Genomic DNA, 18,384 nt, shown 5'->3' on the forward strand with positions numbered 1-18,384 from the left:
CTAAAGGAACATAGTGATTAGGATAATAACAACAGTTAAAGCGACGGAGTAGGGTCTTATTCTGAACATGAGGTTAGTATGGAGATCCATAGTTCAAAAACGGTATTCGGTCGTCTAATGTGTGACTGAGAGATCTGAGAAGGCCTGGTGGAAAAGCCAGGTCTTAAGTTTTTTTCTAAATGTTATTAGGCAGGGTTCCAGTCTAAGGTCATATGGGATGTTGTTCCAGATAACTGGGCCTGCTGTTGAAAAGGACCTCAAACAGTTAAAGCGACGGAGTAGGGTCTTATTCCGAATATGAGGTTAGTATGGAGATCCATAAATATATATGGAGATCCATAAATATATATATATGGAGATCCATAAATATATATGGAGATCCATAAATAATAAAGAATCTAGGAAGCAGGTCATAAGAGGAGATAGCATCAGAAGTCTGGTATGGATATTTGCAAGGGCCTGGCTGTTCTGCTGTGTGAAGGTCAGCAGGAAAACATACGACTAAGATCCTACTTCAATTACATCGTGGACCACAGTAATTGCTGCAGTTGGAAGGAATATGCCAGTTATTTTGGACAGTACTAATATTCAAATAACCCTCAGCGAGAGGCACAATATCAATTATATGAAAGATTGTCTCTCTAGACAACAGTGATAGTGTTCTTATAAGTATTCAAAACAAATTTCAAAATAATTGAATAATCGTGAAGCTCTCATGTCTGACTCCCTTGAACCTACCTAGAAAGTATAATCCTAGGTCATAAGAAGCACTTGTGGAACTTTTTTTTTCAGAACTGGCATTCAGTTTTTTAAGCATATTTTTTTTCTTTTACAATTTAAAAATGTATTAGCTCACTCCAAATGTAAAATCGCTTTTCAAATTATAAACTTGGTCATCATTTGCATTTTCTCTGGGGTTTCTAGAAAACAGATGTTTTAAATGCCCTTGAACGTACATGGATGGTCCTAAGCAAAGTCCAACATTGTAGTGTTTCGAATTGAGGATTCTTATTAAGGGATAATCTGTCTTGCTCATGTACTAAGGTTCCCAATGGAGAAGACTTGACTCAAGCACCTAATAGAGGGAGCAATGAAAATTAATAAAGCGCCAAGTATGCTGTTCAGTAATGAAACCATTTTAGTACAATATTAAAAAAATACAAAACAAAAAAACCCTTTTTCCAGGAGAAAAGTAACATAAAAATTCCAAACATTTGAAAACTGAACCAGTAAACTCACGCCAGAGAGCAGATGCTCATCGTAGCAGGTTTAGCTTACTGTGTGTGCTGACTCTCTTACTGGCAAGCTGTGGCCTTACTGGCATAGTTAAAGAATGCTAATAGTAGGAGAGATGCTGTCAATCGAGCATAGGTCACTGGAACGAAAGGAAAAGCAGAAACTCAATAAAAGCATTTAAAAAGTACACCAGTCTATTCCATCGTTAAGACCACTAGGTGCTGTGGATTTTAATGTAAAACTCCAATAATCTCATCAGTTAAGTAATATTTATATACTGCCTCTCTGTGGAGGGAGGGGAGCATTTTCTGTTGCATAAAAAGAAGCTTTTTCCAAATGTGCATTGAATACAGGATCCTATAGCTAATAGGTGTATGCTTGATAAATAGTTCTAATCATAGAAACATAGAAATGACGGCAGAAGAAGACCAAATGGCCCATCCAGTCTGCCCAACAAGCTTCCCTCATTTTTTCTCTCATACTTATCTGTTTCTCTTAGCTCTTGGTTCTAATTCCCTTCCACCCCCGCCATTAATGTAGAGAGCGGTGATGGAGCTGCATCCAAGTGAAATATCTAGCTTGATTAGTTAGAGGTAGTAGGGGTAGTAACCGCCGCAATAAGCAAGCTACACCCATGCTTATTTGTTTTTACCCAGATTATGTTATACAGCCCTTATTGGTTGTTTATCTTCTCCCCTGCCGTTGAAGCAGGGAGCTATGCTGGATATGCATCGAAAGTGAAGTATCAGGCACATTTGGTTTGGGGTAGTAACCGCCATAACAAGCCAGCTACTCCCCGCTTTGTGAGTGTGAATCCTTTTTTCTTCTCCCCTGCCGTTTAAGCAGAGAGCTCTGCTGGATGTGTGAAGTAACAGTTTTTCTTCTCCCCTGCTGTTGAAGCAGAGAACTATGCTGGATATGCATTGAAAGTGAAGTATAAGAATGGAGTGATCAAGCTAGTTGAAAGGCATCAGGAATAGAGGAAGGTGGAGGTAGTAATTTGGATATTTGGTTTGGGGTAGTAACCGCCGTAACAAGCCAGCTACTCCCGTCTTTGAGAGTGCAAATCCTTTTTTCCACATTTCCTCTTGCTGTTGAAGCTTAGAGTGATGTTGGAGTCACAGTAACCATGTGTATGTTTATTGAATAAGGGTATTTTCTCCAGGCAGTAGCCATCATTCTGGCGAGTCACCTACTCTTCATTGGTGGCCTCTTGACTTTATGGATCCACAGTGTTTATCCCACGCCCCTTTGAAGTCCTTCACAGTTCTGGTCTTCACCACTTCCTCCGGAAGGGCATTCCAGGCATCCACCACCCTCTCCGTGAAGAAATACTTCCTGACATTGGTTCTGAATCTTCCTCCCTGGAGCTTCAAATCGTGACCCCTGGTTCTGCTGATTTTTTTTCTTATGGTAAAGGTTTGTCGTTGCCTTTGGATCATTAAAACCTTTCAAGTATCTGAAAGTCTGTATCATATCACCTCTGCTCCTCCTTTCCTCCAGGGTGTACATATTTAGATTCTTCAATTTCTCCTCGTACGTCATGCGATGAAGATCCTCCACCTTCCTGGTTGCCCTTCTCTGTACCGCTTCCATCTTGTCTTTGTCTTTTTGTAGATACGGTCTCCAGAACTGAACACAGTACTCCAGGTGAGGCCTCACCAAGGACCTGTACAAGGGAATAATCACTTCCCTTTTCTTACTCGATATTCCTCTCTCTATGCAGCCCAGCATTCTTCTGGCTTTTGCTATCGCCTTGTCGCATTGTTTCGCAGACTTCATATCATTAGACACTATCACCCCAAGGTCCCTCTCCTGCTCCGTGCACGTCAGCCTTTCCCCCCCCATCGAATACAGTTCATTCGGATTTCCGCTCCCCATATGCATGACTTTGCACTTCTTGGCATTGAATCTCAGCTGCCATATCTTTGACCACTCTTCCAGTTTCCTTAGATCCCGTCTCATTCTCTCCACTCCTTCTGGCGTGTCCACTCTGTTGCAGATCTTAGTGTCATCTGCAAAAAGACAAACCTTACCTTCTATCCCGTCCGCAGTGTCGCTCACAAAGATATTGAACAGGACCGGTCCCAACACCGATCCTTGCGGTACACCACTTAAAACCGCTCTCTCTTCAGAGAAGGTTCCGTTTACCATCACACATTGTCTTCTGTCCGTCAACCAATTTGCAATCCAGGTCACCACCTTGTCACTCACTCCCAAGCTTCTCGTTTTATTCACCAGTCTCCTGTGCGGAACCGTATCAAAAGCTTTGCTGAAATCCAAGTATATGACATCGAGCGCTCTTCCTTGATCCAATTCCTTGGTTACCCAGTCAAAAAAGTCAATCAGATTTGTCTGACAGGATCTTCCCCTGGTGAATCCATGTTGCCTCTGGTCCATCAATTCTCCGGACTGTAGATAGTTCACTATTCTCTCTTTCAGCAGAGACTCCATTACTTTTCCCACCACCGAAGTGAGGCTAACCGGCCTGTAGTTGCCAGCCTCCTCCCTGTTCCCACTCTTGTGAAGCGGGACCACCACCGCTCTTCTCCAATCTCTCGGCACCACTCCCGTTTCTAGGGATCTATTGAACAAGTCACACAGCGGACCCGCCAGAACATCTCTGAGCTCCCTCAATATCCTTGGATGAATCCCATCAGGCCCCATGGCTTTGTCCACTTTCAGGTTCTTTAGCTCTTCCCACACATTTTCTACTGTAAAAGGATTTTCATCTATTCCACTTCCCTCCAGTTTCTTGTTGTGTAGAGATGGTCCTTCTCCAGGGTCTTCTTTAGTGAACACAGAGCTGAAGTATTCGTTTAATATTTCTGCCATTTCTTCGTCTGTCTCCACACATTGATCATTACCACCTTTCAATTTCACTATACCACTTTGGACCTTTCTCTTTTCGCTGATGTATCTGAAAAATGTTTTGTCACCATTTTTTATCTCCTTGGCAATCCTCTCTTCTGCTTGATTTTTTGCCAACTTGATTGTTTTCTTCGTCTCCCTCAGTTGATACAAATATTCTTCTTTGTGCTCCTCCCTTTGGGATCCTTTATATTTCTTGAATGCTGTTCTTTTAGCTTTAATTTTGTCAGCCACCTCCTTTGAGAACCAGATAGGTTTCAATTTTCTTTTGCTTTTCTTTATGTTTCTAACATATAGAGCAGTTGCCTTGGTGATTGCTCCTTTTAGATTGGTCCACTGCTGATCCACATCTCTCTCGTTCTCCCATCCTTTAAGTTCTTCCTCCAGGTACTTTCCCATTTCCTCAAAGTCTGTGTTTTTGAACTGTAAAACTCGGGTCTTTGTGGTTCTTTTCCCTATTCTATTAGTGATATTAAACCATACCGTTCGATGATCACTGCTGCTGAGGTGGGCGCCCACCTGGACATCTGAGACATTATCTGCATTATTGAGCAATAAGTCGAGTATAGCACCTTCTCTCGTGGGTTCCAACACCATTTGTTTGAACAAAGATACTTGCATGGCATCCATTATTGCTCTACTATTTTTAGTTTCTGCAGATGGGATTTTCCAGTCTACATCTGGCATATTAAAGTCACCCACGATCACCACTTCTCCCTTCCTGCCTATCTTATGGATGTCTTCAATCAGATCTCTGTCCAGCTCTTCCTTTTGGTTTGGAGGCCTGTACACCACTCCAATATAAATGGACACTCCGTCATCTTTTTTTAGGTCGACCCATAGAGCTTCTTCTTTACCCCAACTTCCTTGTAGCTCAGATGCTTGGATGTTGTTTCTGACATAAAGAGCCACACCTCCCCCTTTTCTATCCTCTCTGTCCTTCCTTAACAAGTTGTAGCCTGGTATTGTTGTATCCCATTCATGAGATTCTGTGAACCATGTTTCTGTGATAGCAACAATGTCCAATTCTGCCTCAGCCATTAGGGCCTGCAGATCTGGGATTTTATTTCCCAAACTATGAGCATTTGTGGTCCTAGCCTTCCAGGTACTCTCTTTAAGGTTATTGCTTTTCCTGGACTCCTTATGAGATATTAGTTGAGATTTGTTATTCACTTTACTCTTTCTGTTTGTAGTTGTGCCACTGTTGACAGAGTTATCCATCTCAATTAGATTTTTCTTTTGGTTATGGATCTTGAAATACTGCATGCATTGTGTTTTTTCTCTCTTTTCTGGTAATACTGCAATGTTTTTCTCAAGAACTTCCTCAGTTTTTAATATAGAGAGGGCTTGTTCTTTTTGCATTTGGTACATTGTGTGTCTCCTCATCACAGGTCTAATTCTACCAGAGCCCACTGTAATCCTGGATTGTAAAGAATTTCTTAATGACCTGTTTGAGTGGGAGGGTGTACCTGTTGGCTGCTCATCTGTCAAGAATGGATGACTGTGGGTCCTACCTGAGCCTAATGGATCTCCTTTTCTTGACTCCTGGTTTTTCCGTGATATTGGGGAATTATTATCTGTGTAATGCAATGTGGGTGTAATACTTTTAATTGAAGCTAATTGAGCTTTTATCTCAGTCAGCTCCATTTTCAAGGAAGAGAGTTGTGCACAAATTGGGCAAGCTCTAAGTTTCCAGATGCTTTCCCTCAGAATAAAGGCTCCACAGCAGTTACATTGGATAGTCCTCATCTTGGTAGTTTGTGATTTGTATTTCCTTGACTGTTACCAATGTACTAATTTATCTCGCTGCCAATGGGAAGTTAATCCATTAACTCAAGAATGTATTTTAAACACCACATCGCCTATTTCAAAGACATTGGTCAAGTTTGTTTGTCAAGGTTGCCGCCTTTCATTTCACATGGGGAAAGCTTGCCAAACCATTTTAATTTCTTCAAAGTGACCACAGAATAGTAGATCGGGGAGCTAGAGTAGATGTGGCCTAACTCGGTTCCAGTAAACCTTTGATGCTGTTTAATACTACTACTTATCCCTTCTATAACGCTACTCAAATGGCACATTAAAACTAAACTTCCCCAGCAGAATTCTCCGCTCCTCTGGTCAACATCTCGAAATGCCTGCTCCATGCCACACTCGCTTTGATTCCACTAGGAAGCGCACCTTCTCCATAATGGGCCTAACCCTTTGGAACTCGCTACCCTTGCATCTTCGCAGCATTGACAATCCAAAGGAATTTAGGAGAGCCATTAAGACCACCACCTTTAAGAGCATTTTCAAGGATTTGTTTCCTTGTCATTCGAGCACAAGATCTACCCCAGTTGTGTCCATTCAGTGGCCTGGACCCTAACTCCCATGACAAGAACCTGTTCAAACATATGTTTTGTCTTTGATTATGTTTTGCTTTTAACTATTTATATGGTTTTTTTTAAATGTAAACCATCCTAAATTTTGGAGAGTGTGGGATATAAATGATTTTAAATAAAATATAAGTAATACTGCACAAATAAGAGACTATCCCTTCTCCATAGAGTTTGCAAAGCTGTTACAAATAGACTGGTGAGCAAGCTAGCCAGAAAAAAAATTTATAAGCTGGGTGAGAAGTTGGTTGTGGCACAGAACTCTGGAGAATGGTAGTTTTAATGAAGTCCATTTATTGAAAGGAATTTATGGTTGCATAAAGGGACATGTAATACACTCATGCTGTAGAAACTAAGAAGTTCATATTCAAAAGCATATAGCCAGTTAACTCAGAAGCTAGCAGGCCAAATGAATATTTGGGTGCACATTCAGCTAAAATCTGTTTCGTGGCTAGAATTTAGCTGGATAAATTAGGGACATTCTGAAGGCAGAGACGAGTTAGCTGGCTAAGTTAACTGGCTATTTCTGCTGAGGTCAAAGAGTTGTCCTAAAGTTAATTGGATAACATTAGCCGCTGCACTATTATATATAAATACCTCTGAAGTTATCCGGACAAGTTTCTGGCTAAGTTTGCTATCCAGCTGTATCTGAATATTTACTTCTAAACATTCTCAGTATCTCAAGGTGGCCAAACAGAAAAGGCAAGAAGAATAGCCAGAAAGATGATTGCGTACATAGGGAGAGGATTAGACAACAGAAAAAAAGGTGATAGTGCCCCTGTATAAGAACCTAGTGAGACATCATTTGGAATACAGTGTACAGTTCTGGAGACTGCACCTTTTTAAAAGGATGTAAAGCGGATGGGCGTGGTCCAAAATGTTTACTGGTCTTCCTTATAAAGCATATGGGGGACAGACTTAAAGATCTATGCGTGTATACCCTAAAAGAAAGATGGGATAAGGGCGATATGATAGACATTTAAATACCTCCAAGGTATCAATGCACAGCAGGTGAACCTCTTGAAATAGAAAGGAGGCTCTGGAACAATGGATCATGGGATGAGGGTGAAAGGGGGCAGAATCGAGAGTAATCTAGGAAATATTTATTTACAAAAAGAGTGACAGATGAATGGAACAGCCTCCCAGTAGAGATGGTGGAAACACAGCATTTGAATTCAAAAAAGCATGAGACAGGCACAGGGAATCTGAGGGAATGGTAAGGATTGTAGAGCTGAGCAGTTGGTATGCATGGGCAGACTGGATGGGTTATATGCCCCTTTTTTTTTTTTGCAATCCTATTTCTGGGATTTAAAGTAGGGTTGCCCAGCTCTGGTCCTCGAGGTCCACAAACTGGTTTGTCTTTCAGAATATCCTTAATGAATATGCATATGAGATCTGTATGAAGTTGAGGCAGTTTGCATTCAGGTTATCTCATGCATATCAATGGGGTGAATCTGAAAGCATGGCAGGTACATGGCTGACAAGGACTGGAGTTGGGCAACCTATGGTTGGTGACAGTTAATGACCACAAAGAAGAACACAGTTTTACAAGAATGTCACTTAATAAAGTTATAAATCTATCAGTAATCTATAAAAGGATGACAGATGGCCAAGGTAAAGGTAGAAAGAGAGTGGAAAGCAGTTTGGGAATCTTGGAAGGGAGACTGAAGAGAGGTATATGAGCTGTGGTCACTGAATAGAGAGGGATGTAGGCATAGAATGTGTTCTGTGTTACCCCGGAGGGAATTCTGCGCCCAAAAAGCAAGTTCTGCATGCTTTATATTGGTCAGAATGACACAATATTCATGACAGTCTAATTAAATTTTAAATTAATATGGAAAAAATATATTACATAAAGATGCAGGATTTAAAATATTTTGAGTAGAATTTCCCTAGAAGCTCACTGTAGGAGTGTCCCTTCCACTCATTCTCCCTACTCCCCTGGCCACTTTGCCCTCTCAGGCCCAACTCTTCCACTTGCCAGTATCTCTCCCCTCCACCTCTAAGATCAGCCCCTTCCACTCTCACTACTGCCCCTCACATAGGCTCCTTCTGTCTACTTTCTCTTTCTCGCTCCCTCTATTTAGTGCGCAAACACATCCCCCCTCATACAGGGTCCCTCTCTCACGAACAAGCATCTTCACATACACACTCTTTCACAATCTCCTCTCATAGGCTCCCTTTCTCTCATCCCATCCCAGGCTCGAAGTCTCGTACAGACACCCCTTTACACACTCCCTCTCGCCAGGGCATCCATTTTTGACATTTGCTGTGCAGAATTTGGCAATTCTGTGCAGGGAGGGAATTTATGCACAAATTCTGCGCTCTGCAGTAGTTCAGAATTCCCCCAGGACTAACGGCGTGTGCAGTGCTCACTTTATTTCCTGTCTGCAGTTGAAGAGAACCTCTGACCGTTCTTTCTTGTGAGCTTCCCAGTGAAAAATACTAGGGGATAGCCTAGTGGCTACAACAGCCGGTTGAGAACCAGGTTCAAATCCTACTGATGCTCCTTGGGCAAGTAACTTCATCCTAGGGCAAGTCCATTTCCAGCCACCCCACTGAATTTCTTTGTTTTATTGTATACAGTATTAAAATTCTGATAACCTCGGCAGTAGTGAATCCATAAATTAATCTGCGCTTATAGTAAAAGCCAGGTAAAAAGCAAACATACAGCTTTTGGTGGTGACGTTCCCCCTCTTTTTGGGAGATATGCATGTTTCAATTGTTCCATTTGACTTTTATTTCATTCTTTCTAAGAAAATTCAGCAATGATTGCCAGGCCAAGAAGGCTTGGAGCAGTGCATTCACTGTGACCCAGAGAATACAAGCCAACTCATCCATCTTTAGCTGAAAGGTACATTGTGCTAATAAGACAGGGCTTGGCAACGTGGATGAGCAGTGCCAAAACCTCTGTCCCACCTCCCAATGTCCTCTGCTTGTAAGATGCTGGATTGCTGGCTTCTACTCTTGTTCTTGCTTTGTCTGTCGCTCTCTCAGCTCTCATTCTCTCACTGAATGCCTCCTTTCCCTCTGTGTGGCACGAAAGGCTGCTTCTGAAGGAGACGCCGAGCCAGGCTGGCACCAGAATGCTCTGGAAGTGCACACCCTATGTGCGGTTCAGGTGCTAGTCGTGGTGCGATCTTACACAGGGCAGCAGTTGCTGCTGAGAAGAGGTGGACCAGGACCTAGTTGGTGCCCCCGTAAGGCTGTGCTCTTCAATCTGGCACCCTGTGCTAAGATATATGTGTAAATCATTAGGAGCTGGAATGTATGACGTACATTAACTGCCTACTAGTACACAGTTCTAGCAGCTCCGTTGGTCCCTAGTGAGAAGTGAATTATTTGCTAAGTGTGATGTCTTTTAATGAACTAGCTTAAGACCTGCCCACTGCTGGTAATGTATTTGAGCTTTTAGGACCAAATTGGTCCTCCCTTCATAATATGTAAAGTCTGAAGGAGGGGCTGTGTGTGTAATACAAAACTTGTGGGTCACTCTCATGATAAAGTCTTAACATTAGTTCAGTGAAAGCCTTCACCATCTACAAAGAATCAACTTATTAACTTTGATTACCTGGGGAGCAATTGAAATTTGTTTCTAAATTAAGATAATGTGTTAAACATTAAACTGCCTTCGCTAATGCTTACAAACAGTATATTTAGAAAGCTTCCTCGGTGCATTGGGCTAGGAGAGGTGAAGAGTTTCAGAATAACAGAACTCAGAGGGCAACAATGAGCTTTGCCATGGATCTTGCAGTGCCTGTAGGACTACGCGGGGTTTTGTTTTGAAAATGCGACGTCCGTGCACAGCGCAGGTACGTCTGTGCCACGTGCTTTGCATCCCCTTCCATTTAGGTGGAAAATGTGCACGTAAAATATGGGCAGAGATTTCAAAACGAAATTTCTGCACATGCTGTCACTGCGGATCTAATTCAGCCTATTTGTTGTGGGGTTTTTTTTATTTTGTTCTTTTGTTTTTTAATCTGGGTAGAAGTCCACATGCTGTGAAACTTAAAGTGTGTGAAACTGCAAATGGACCTGTACCTGCACGCAGTTTTCAAAACCCATTTTATTTACATGGGGAAGATTTATCCATGGAAAAAACTTGGATTATTTTCCCCCATATGGGTATAATGTTTAATTCATAATAGCTGACCTGTTCAACCTAAAGGTGTGCAGTGGTGTTGGTAGTATTGTATTCTCATTTCTAATAGATAATTGCATTGTAAATATGAGAGGATTTTTGTCTTTTTCTGTACCGGTATTTAATTACACACAAGCCTTGTATTTTACTCTTGTGTGTTTGTGTGATTTCTTATGAATTGCTCTGCCATGTACGGCATGATTACCAGAAATGGGATATTTAGAAATTAGAGTTTATTTGAATTAACTAAAAGTGCCATGTTAAATCTTTACTTCCAGTGTTTTTAATTTTTAAGCTGACATGGTTTTGAAAATCACAACCTCTTGTGACAAGCGATCTGTGTGTTAGTTTTTCGGTGTTCCTTTTATATCCATTGTAGGGACAAATATGTTCAGGGAAATCCCAGCTGTAAAAAGCTCATTTTAAGAGGGTGTTCAAGACAGGAGCAGGGTGCTGATGGCTACAAGAAGTAAATATTTCTTTTGCCTAAGCAAATATCAGCATTCTATTCCTTAGCTTGTGAGGTGGAGTTTTCTGGCAGGTAATGAGTGCAGTTTTAGATCTACACCTGTTTTTTTGTTACCTTTGCATGTCTTAGAATAGATTACTATTTGTACTAACTAGTGTTGTTGTAATCTGCCTAGGACTGATTTGGATTGGAGGAATATCTACAGGTTTACAATTAATCTTTTTTTTTTTTCTTTAATTTTTCCTGGCATGAGTATTTCCTCCATGAAACATTGCTTTACATTCCTGTAAGAAAGCCCCTTTGTCTGAATAATTGTTAGAAAAAGCTTATTTTAATTGCAGCCGTGGCAAGTATTTACAAAGTACATCATAGGACCTAGTGGTAACCAAAAAAAATGGGGGAGATTCTGGATTATCAGTGTAAACCCTGCTCATATCCTTCATCGGGCACAAAATATAATGGATTACAAATGGAAATCCCATTTGAAAAGCCATAGACAGTTCCCAGCACATTGTATTTATAAAAAAAAACAACATATAATATCCTCTGCTGCTAGCGAGTCTCCCAGCCCTGCAGTGCCGAGCTTGTGACTGGATTCTGTGCTAGGTGGCGATTCTCCAGCCTCCTAAAGTCCACCCACATTGTGAATATTCTCTGCTGTATGACGTTTCCTGGATCACAGTTGAAATTTTCATTAGCTATCTTGAGAAATCAGTCTTAACAACTTAAAAATGACTGTGGCGCACTTTGTGCCCCAGATTTCAAGACCTTTTCAGACTGAATTTAGGAAGAGAACTCAGGCAGGAGCTTCATAGATTGTGCGGCCAGAGTCAGCTCTTCCTCTCTTAGTGTGTGCAGGCAGGATTTCTGTTCAGATCAGCAGTTCGAGTGTCAGACAAGTTTGTTCTGATCATATCTGTGAACTGATTCTGCTGTCTACATATTCATGTTGTGAATAGTCTGCCATGGTTTATTGTCAAAAATAATTCTCAAACATGAGGACAGCATGGATGAATACAGACTTTTTTTTTGTTTGTTTTAAGGCCCTTCATGGATATTTTTCACACCCACCTGTCCTCAACCATCATTGGGGAAAAATACTAAAGTACATTTCAACTTTAATTAGAGGTAGAAAATAGTTATTTTGTTTGCTTCTCAGATTTTTGTCTGCCCTTATGCCATCTTCAAACAGATCAAAGTGTTAGTTACAACAAAAGGAGGAAATTTATTTTTTGAGTGGGCACGCGGTAACTGTAGCTGTTATGGTTCATGAGTGTGGAAATATTAATGTTCTTGGTGTGATAAACAGTATTTAGAAACTGTATTCAGTTGGTGCGGTTTGACATGCTCTATAGAAGAATATTTTTCACACATATTCCAGTAATGTATTGTACCTTAGACAATCCAGAAATAATCAGAGGGAGAGAATGGGGTGCTTTAACATTTAAATAGTGAATATATGAAACTACCATCGTACACCTATTAGATATTGAAATCTATTAAGCAGTTTTTTCCTACAACAATTTTTTACCATTACTGTGGTGGGTTTTATTGGTTTGTATTTCAATTAGGGTTAACCCTCTATTTACAAAATACAATATATAACATAAATGCTATAGTGAGTGAGACCAGAGGTCTATCGAGGCCAGTATCCTGTCTCCAACAATGGCCAATCCAGCTCACTAGTACCCGGCAGTATCCCAAATGATAGATCCAATCCTTTTTCTGCTCATAACCAGAAATAAGCAGTGGGTTTCCCAAGTCTACATGGCTAATACTGGTTTATGGACTTTTTTTCCTCCAGGAACTTGTCTGAACCCTTTTTAAACCTAGCTACACTGTTTTCACTACATTCTCTGGCAACAAATGTCACAGTTTAATTGTGCGCTCAGTGAAAACAATTCTTTCTCTGAGCTTCATGGAGTGTCCCCTAGTACTGTTTGAAAGGATAAAGAACCATTCCGTGTTTACCTGTCCATTCCACTCATGATTTTTATAGACCTCTGTCATAAACCCTTTTAGCTGCCTCTTTTCCAGATGGAAGAGCCCTAACTTGTTTAACCCTTTCCCAAAAGGGGAATCATTCCACCCTCTTTATCATTTTTGCCGCCCTTCTCTGTACCTTTTTTTTTTTTTTTTAGTTTTGCTGTGTCTTTTCAGATGGGGTAGCCAGAACTACACACTACTCCAGGCATTATGACCTCCTTTAGTTTTTATTTTCCATTTCTTTAATAATACCTGACAACCTATTTGCCTTTAACAGACACCATGCACTGGGCCAAGGAATTCTAGATATTATCCACAGCAATTCTAAGATCTTTTTCTGGGTGGTGATGCCTGATATAGAGCCTTGTCCCATGGTTGCAGGATTGTGTAGATTGTTGTATTTTTCGTCCATCTTTTAGGCAGGCAAGACAACTGGATGGCGACCCAATGGAAAGTCATCTAGGCCGCACAGGAGACAGAGTGTGAGTGTGTTGAATGTGCAGCCACCGAATCCTTTTACACAACAGCAGCTGCATAGTCTGGCGCGACCCGATGCACTTGTACCTTATCTAAGGGACAGGGACCCAGACTCCCTAACCTGTTGGAAACTGATTACTGTGGGTGAAACGAGATCTGACTGAACTGGTGGTGGTTCTCCTGAAAACGGTTGTATGTTGATCAGACAACAGCGTTGAGTATAAGTGATGCTTTGGAACTGATGATTAAGGAAAGTGACCTGGCAGGTCAGCTTATCGGTGCTGTGATTGGAAGCCATGATTGTGTTTTAGCGGATCTTCCTGTCTTCTATCATAAGTCCAAAGGACATCTTTCAGACCTTGGACAAGGCCATTTTAATAAGACAATGCAGGATGCTTTGGAACAGTATTTTTTATCGGACCATGAGTGGGGTGAGCACTGGGTGAGCCTTCAACTACCCCATGCCTGAGCCAGGAGTACCCGAGCCGAAGGATCAATTTGCAGGAACAGTAGCCATGGGTGGGGAGGTGTTAGGAGTGGAGAAGAGGCTTGCTGTTACCTTGGCAGGGGCAGGGAATGCAGCCCTTACTTAAGGACATGTCTGGGCAGCAGGTTTTGGTGGAGGTGGTAAGAAATGGAAGATTGGGCAAGCAGTCAGTTGCTGTCCCTGGGTGCATTTAAAATACTGTATGCCTTAAGATGGCCACTTCGGAGAACCATGTGTGGGCCTGGGCAGTGGGTGTGGCTTGTTACAGCAGGCAGCCAGACACTTGAATGGTGCTTTCTTCAAGGTACTCTGTGTGGTGGAAAAGCAGCAGCCGCTTAAGTTCCAGAAATCTCCCAAGAATGGTTTGAGTTAAGGGAGAAGGATGGGAGGAACTGGAAGTCAGCCCTTTCTGTGTGCTTTCACTGGTCCGGTCTTCCCCTTTATTGTGAGAATCACTTGTGTTCAATGGATCAGCATTTTAGACAGCATTCTTAATATGTTGATTTATATAATGAAGACTATTTCCCACAATAAGTTTGCAAGATAATTCTGTTGAAAACATGTCGTGAGGGATCTGGCTTCCTGCAAGTGAGACTTTGCTGTCTGGGCCAGTGCCTCCTGCGGTCCTATGAATAGTTACATTGTAAGACGTGCATTGGTTTCTTTCGCAACGCTTGGCCTGTTTGTCTTCATTTTTTTTTTCCATGCATAGCCCTACTTTTGAAAAAGTTTTATTGTATTTTGGGCAGTGAAAGCTTGTTTTGGTGGTTCCTGAGAAACTGTTGATTGGAGAGGTGGGGTGAGGTTCAGCCCAGCGTGCACACTGTTAAAGACTGGGCAACATTTGGTGATACAGCGAAACGTGAATAAATGTTTTATTTCAAATGGCAGTTTCTAACAGCAATAACCCTCTTGGGGGTAGTGTCGTCTTCAGAAGGGTTTTTTTTGTGCATACCGTAACAGAAATGAACTTCACTCGTAGGCCAAGTTATGTTGGGACTTCCTTATTCAAAACCAGATTCTTGCGGCGTCCTCTAGCTCTGATGTTGTGGTGGGCCAGAACCAAGAAATGCAACACCAACTTAGTTTTTGTGAAGAAAAATGGAAAAATGAATGGCTCTAGATGGAAAGCCCAGCTTTCATGTAACATAAACATGTTTGTTTTGGGGTGAAATGCTGACAATTTTTTTTTCCCAGTCCTAATCCTTGTGCTGCACAGGCTCACCAGTTTGTTCAAAACTACTTGTGTCTATGAAACCAGGCAGGCAGAGAGGCCCAATGAACTTAATCTGTTGAGTTGATGAGTTGCAGAGTCCTGTAGGGGGATGGGACTAGGATTTGATGTTTTAGGGGTTGCTTGTTCTCATCTTGTGAATTGCAGTTTTGTTTTTTTGTTGCTGCATTGGAGGTCTGGTGCGCAGGTATGACTGCTGCATGGTTTTCAGTTTGCCTATGGAAACGCTAGAGCGCAGGCTTACGTTGTGGGGGGAGATCTGCCCCTACTTTTCAGCCTTCAAGAGCGCCCGGGGCGCTCCACTCCAGCCCCTCCTGGCAGCCTGCAGGGAATAGGAAGGTGAGCCTGGAGCAGAAGGAGCAAAGAACAGCCCCTATGCTCCCTAGTTCAGCCCTTCCCCTACTGTTGTTCTGGAGGGGTGTGATCCTGCAGCTCAAAGAACAGAGGCAAAAAGGAGTGGAATTAGCACAAGTGTGAATTTGCCAGTCACAGTGCCAATTGTCAAAACTTCAACCCAGGCTGCTACACTATTACTGCTCGCAAGTTTCAAACTTTCAGTGCCTGCTTGTGTCTGTTACCCAGGGCTTAATTTCTAATGGAATAACCTAGAATGGTGCTCTGCCACTTTTTTCCCATTATCTGAAGAAGTGGAGCAGAGCTGATGGTGGAAATCCAGTTCTGGTGGGCAAAGGAGAACCGGGCCTCGAGTACTGCTTGGGCCTGGAGGAAGAATGCGTTCTGCTTATGTGTTTGGGAGAGAGAGAATTCACAGCCAGTCCTGGCCCCATCCCCATGGACAGGTCACACGTGGTGCCTTTTCCCCTTTCCTTCCTCCCCTGCTGCTGCACAGTTCCACTTCCTTCTTGTCTGCAGATTAAGCCCTTCTAGGGTGCCAGACTAGTGGTTATCATAATGGACCAGAAAACCAGAGTTAAAATCCTGCCTCTGCCATGGACACTTGCTGTGTTCTTGGCCAAATCTCTGCATCTTTCTTTGGCCCAGATTGTGAGCTTTCTAGGGAAAGGATTCATTGTACCTGTTTGTCATAAGGCATGCTGGTTTAGAGCACCGTATGAATAGGCTTGGATATTAATGGTGTGCCTAGGTTTTTATGCATCTGGCAATTATTTATGGAAGGAGCTTGGTGATGCACGAGCGAGAAGTGTGTTAAGGTTCTCCTGGTCTCTGGAGAACAGCAGCGCCTGGGGCCTGTCAGAGCATGGGTGTTGTGGCTTGGGGATGCTTGCGCAGTGTCAGCTCTTGACCCTCACTGATTATCTGTCACGCCTTCATGGGAGGAAGCATCAAACAGATCTACCCTGATTTTCTCTTTTTGTTGGACTCTGACGAGGATCAGATTTAGAAACTAGATATAGCAAATCCCTATTTCATGGTCAGAAAATGTCATGTTTTTTCCACATCTGTCTCCAGCAACCCCCAGCTATAAGAAAAGAATCTTTTGTTGTACCCTCTGGCTATTTGTTAAGGAGTTTGTGTAATAATTTTTTTTTTTTAATTGCGACGTTAGTTTATTATCAAATACCAGGAGAAAATGTTTGTATTACTGAAACGGATCTGGTGGGATAGTTCCAGAAGAGCCTTGTTGAACATCTTCTGGCCAAGGGCAGGTTTAATGGTAGGCAATGTCTAATTTGGCTGGCGCCTATGTGGAAGGAACTTTGGGTTACTTTATTGTGTTTGCCTGAACTTTTTTCCATATTGATCTCCCCTCCACTCTTTACACTTTGGATTACATCGGCTGCTTTTTCTTTTTTTTTTAATATTTCATTATTTCTATTTGATTTTTCTATTATGATATTTTAAAGTAATTCTAATAAACATTTAAATGTTCTCCAAAATGAAGGACTCGGGAGGGGGATTTATGTAGCGCTACTTTCAGTCAAAATGGCTGTTTGAAAGCAAGAAAAGGAAGGAGATAATTAATTGGCCTGCTAAGCTTTGGAAGGAAAATAATATCACTTGATCAGTCAGCAAGCCCACATGACAAACAACTGAGAGGAATTTGGTGGACTCTATCTCTCTCTCTGCTCTGGCAGTAAGAGGGCGGCTTTTATGTCTCGTTCTGTTTGCTGCAGGCGGGCAAAGCTTCTTAGGATAAGCAGCTGCAGCCTAGTAATACGAAGTGGCATAGGTCTGGAGAATTTTTCTCTTATCCTTCCCCCCCCCCCCCCCCTTTTTATTAGGAGCATTGCATGAAGGTGAACCTCCCTCAGATGGATCCATCACTGAAGATTTTCTAAGTGCATCAGCATTTGCAGCCTCCTTCTCTTTGTATATTTTTTGGGGGGGACGACAAAAAACGCCTTTATAGATTTCTGCCTTTGACTGAAGGTGAGTTTATTCTTTCTATGTTGGTGCATTTCATCAGTGACGAGTGTAACCCACTTTAGTAAAATGACACTGAAGAACTGCCAATTGGGTGTTGTGCCTTTAAGGGCTGAAAATTCACAGCAGAGCTGGAGTCAGTTTGGGCATGTGCAAAGAGATCATTACTTCCTGAGCAAGACGGGGAAGTTCTCTGCTCGGCCCTGAAGCTAAAACAAAATTGTTTGTTTTAATTAAGGTAAAGAAAGACAATCCATTCATATGTGCATTGATATGAATTGTATTGTGGTTAGCTTTGATTATTTAGGAGCCTTGTAATGGAGTTTCATTATTATTTTGCCTGTATAATGGTACAAATGGTTATGCAAAGACTGTGTAAAGATTGGATGGAGATATCTGCTGAATTGTCACCAGTTGAAACCTTTGAGCAGCATTTCATGTCTAAGCTACTACAGTTTGCATGTGTTTGCAGATTGAGCAGAATGATTGTCTGCTACTTATTCAGTAAAGTTTAATGCTGTTATATGTTAATGCAGTGTTTAACTTCATTATTGGTGCTGGGCTATCAGTTGAACTGCAGGTCTGTACAGCCTTAACCTTGTATAGTCTGGTTAACCCTGAAGTAATAAACTACAAGAAACCAGTGTCAAACATATATTACAAGGTTACACGAGCATGTGTGTTCATACGCCTAGATCGGAGGGTGCTCCATGTACATGGATAGACCTAAACGTTTGTAGGCGAGTGTGTCACCGCGGTTCT

The 18,384-nt window shown here is 41.9% G+C and overlaps 1 protein-coding gene across 8 annotated transcripts in view; it reads left to right on the forward strand.

Moving 5' to 3' along the window:
* RAB27A (RAB27A, member RAS oncogene family) overlaps positions 1-18,384 on the forward strand; it is a 189,653-nt gene that overhangs the window by 41,967 nt on the left and 129,302 nt on the right. The window contains exon 1 of one of the 8 annotated variants that reach the window (XM_029575045.1): positions 10,182-10,294. The exons of 6 other annotated variants lie outside the window; for them this stretch is intronic. The gene's annotated coding sequence lies outside the window, so the exon portion shown is untranslated. Of the gene's footprint in view, positions 1-10,181; positions 10,295-17,762; positions 17,861-18,384 lie in introns of those variants that run through there. One more of the 8 variants, XM_029575046.1, reaches the window with a different exon arrangement.

This window comes from Rhinatrema bivittatum, chromosome 13 (genome assembly GCF_901001135.1).
Source record: "Rhinatrema bivittatum chromosome 13, aRhiBiv1.1, whole genome shotgun sequence".
Classification (NCBI taxonomy): domain Eukaryota; kingdom Metazoa; phylum Chordata; class Amphibia; order Gymnophiona; family Rhinatrematidae; genus Rhinatrema; species Rhinatrema bivittatum.